Source organism: Bombina bombina, chromosome 5, assembly GCF_027579735.1.
Source record: "Bombina bombina isolate aBomBom1 chromosome 5, aBomBom1.pri, whole genome shotgun sequence".
NCBI lineage: Eukaryota > Metazoa > Chordata > Amphibia > Anura > Bombinatoridae > Bombina > Bombina bombina.
This window is the reverse complement of record NC_069503.1, coordinates 1,066,608,351-1,066,611,857: the sequence shown is the minus strand read 5'-3', so window position 1 is coordinate 1,066,611,857 and position 3,507 is coordinate 1,066,608,351.

The following is a 3,507-nucleotide window of genomic DNA, read 5'->3' as shown; positions in this document are numbered from 1 at the left end:
GAGGAGAACTACATCTATAATTCCTCAATGGGGGCGAGTCTGGTGTTCTATGGCCGTTATATAGATGATCTTATCTTTCTATGGAGAGGGGATCAAACATCAGCTACAGCTTTTGTTGCATCGCTCAATGAGAATCAAATGGGTCTCAATTTTACATCAGTTATACATGAAAAAACAATAGATTTCCTAGATCTATCTTTAAGTTGGGATAATGAGGGTATTTTTTGTTCAAAAACTTTTTTCAAAAGTGTGGATAGCAATAGCTATCTCAATTTCACTAGCAACCATCATAAAAAATGGCTAGCAAATATCCCTTATAGCCAATTCGAAAGGATTAAACGAAATTGCTCACACCTAGAAACCTTCGAACAACAGAGTAACATCATATATGAGAGATTTATTGACAAAGGATACCCAAAAAAACTCCTAGATGACTGTTTAAACAAAGCTAGATCATTAGATAGAAACATCCTTCTAGAGAAGAAATCTGGGAAAAGCAATATCATTAACACCCTACAGTCAGATCCTCTTTTCATAACCCAATACAATAATAATTATCGACAAATTCAACATATTTTGAACAAACACTGGCACATAGTATGTAGAGACCCAATTCTAAAACCATTATTATCAGAACAACCCCGAATTGTATATACCAGAGCGCCCACATTAAGAAGTAAATTGGCCCCCAGTAAAAAAGTAAAACATACAGTTTCTAATCCGAAAACAACAAAAAAAGCAAACCTTTTTCTAAAACAGGTGGGAATATATAAATGTGGCATGAAGAGATGCCAAACATGCAAATATATTACTTCAGGTAAAAAAACTTTTAAATCATTCTCAACAGGAGAAAGTTTTGAAATAACTAGATTTTTCAATTGCAACTCCAGTTATGTCATATATGTCCTAGAATGCATTTGTGGGGTACAATACGTGGGTCGCACCTCCAGGAAAGCTAGGACACGCTGGGGGGAACATTGGCGCAATTGCAAGAACTGTAAAAAGACCACTATCAAACACAGTATACCTGAACACTGCCTCCACAAACATGGGGGCAACCCATCCATATTCAAATTTTATCCGATAGACTTCATCCCCCCCTCCACAGACTATAACAGAATGATCTCACTCAGACAACGTGAGACTTTCTGGATACACAAACTTAAAACTTTGTATCCAGCAGGCCTCAACTCCAATTTAGATCTAGCTGCCTTCAATTAATAGCACATCTGTCTCATTTGCATTTTCGGCGTCCATTACATATACTGAACATAAAAGATGTTAATATCATATATACAAATACATCGGTAGCCATAATTACTTTCATCCTCTATCACATCATTACAAATAACTGTTCTCTATAGATCATACTAAGATATAAACATGTAGAAAATCATTTGTTCTAGGCGTTATTAAACCTTGCCTATATTCAGCATTCACATAAAAACTCCCCAAAAGACAAAACACTAAGTTCCTATTTACTTCTAGGATTAAGGAACAAATATATAAAAAACCAGCACCTATTGAACTAGAATAAACCTATCTTGTTGAGTTTTTTATATACTCACAGATATCGGCAAATACGTTAAGTAAATATATATATTTAAATAGCGCAGACATCTTTTTCAGCAAACAAAAATAATCTGGGTTATTTGCAGATTTTTTTTTCCGCTTTTTTCGCCTTTTCCATTTTTTCCGTTTTTTTCGCTTTTCGATTAAGACAGAAAAATTTTTTGGACATAAATTTATCTAAACAATTTTAATATGTTTTTAACAATATTTCCTATTTGATATTTTATATAGACATATGTTTTTATCTAACCAGTTAGTTATTGTTGTTACATCTTTTAGAAATTATTCCATTCAGCCACTTAGAAGAATGTCTAACAAAATCGTCTCTTTGCAACAATGTTACCAATATGCTTATTGGTCCTGCTCTATCCAATCAGGTGATATGTACACCTTTTTAAATGTACCTGTTAACAATGTATGTAATTGATCTGATGAAACGGCCAGGAGCTAACGGCCGAGAAACGCGTTATCAGCTCCAAAAATAAAACCCCTTTTTTCCAGTTACTCAGCCTGGATTGAGTTTCATTTTATTTTCTTGTGCAAAGAGACGCATACTTCAGCCTTATAACAGTTCATACTGTTTACTACTGCTTAAGAGGTTCCGATTCCAACTGGAATAAACAAACAAACACCTTACCGAGTACGGCATCCAACAAAGGAGAGTTTGGGAATTTTGTCCTGGGATCGTAAGACACCGAGAGACCAGCACCTTATCGCTTTGGTCAGCGTGCTGACTGCTGAGAATGTCAGCCTGCCTGTATGCACTTTTTTAACGAAAAGTGCCACTCCACTTGTGAGTACCTGTCTTTTGGTTTATACTAAATCTTCCCACCTGTCTAGAGATATTTGCACTATGAGGCGCTCTCTTTTTCTCTTCACCAGTTCTGCGTACTAAACCTGGGTTCTTACCTAAGGTAGTCACTAACAAGAATATCAATCAAGAGATTGTTGTTCCATCATTGTGCCCTAACCCTTCTTCAAAGGGAACGACTTCTGCACAATCTGGACGTCGTCCGTGCCCTGAAATTTTATTTGCAGGCAACTAAAGATTTTCGTCAAACTTCTTCCCTGTTTGTCGTTTATTCGGGACAGAGGAGAGGTCAAAAAGCTTTGGCTACCTCTCTCTCTTTCTGGCTTCGTTGCATAATACGTTTAGCCTATGAGACTGCTGGACAGCAGCCTCCTGAAAGGATTACGGCTCATTCTACTAGAGCTGTGGCTTCCACTTGGGCCTTTAAGAATGAGGCCTCTGTTGAACAGATTTGCAAGGCTGCAACTTGGTCTTCACTTCACACTTTTTCAAAATTTTACAAATTTGACACTTTTGCTTCTTCGGAGGCTGTTTTTGGGAGAAAGGTTCTACAGACAGTGGTTCCTTCCGTGTAAAGATCCTGCCTGTCCCTCCCATCATCCGTGTACTTTTAGCTTTGGTATTGGTATCCCATAAGTAATGGATGACCCGTGGACTGACTACACTTAACAGGAGAAAATATAATTTATGCTTACCTGATAAATTCATTTCTCCTGTAGTGTAGTCAGTCCACGGCCCGCCCTGTTTTTTACGGCAGGTCTAAATTTTAAATTAAACTCCAGTCACCACTGCACCCTATAGTTTTCTCCTTTCTCGTTTGGTTTTCGGTCGAATGACTGGGTATGACGTAGAGGGGAGGAGCTATATAGCAGCTCTGCTTGGCTGATCCTCTTGCACTTCCTGTTAGGGAGGAGATATAATCCCATAAGTAATGGATGACCCGTGGACTGACTACACTACAGGAGAAATGAATTTATCAGGTAAGCATAAATTATATTTTATGAACCCCTAATCTGCCGCCCCCGACATCGCTGACACCTACATTATACTTATTAACCCCTAATCTGCCACTCCGGACAGCGCCACCACTAGAATAAACATATTAACCCCTAAACCGCCGCACT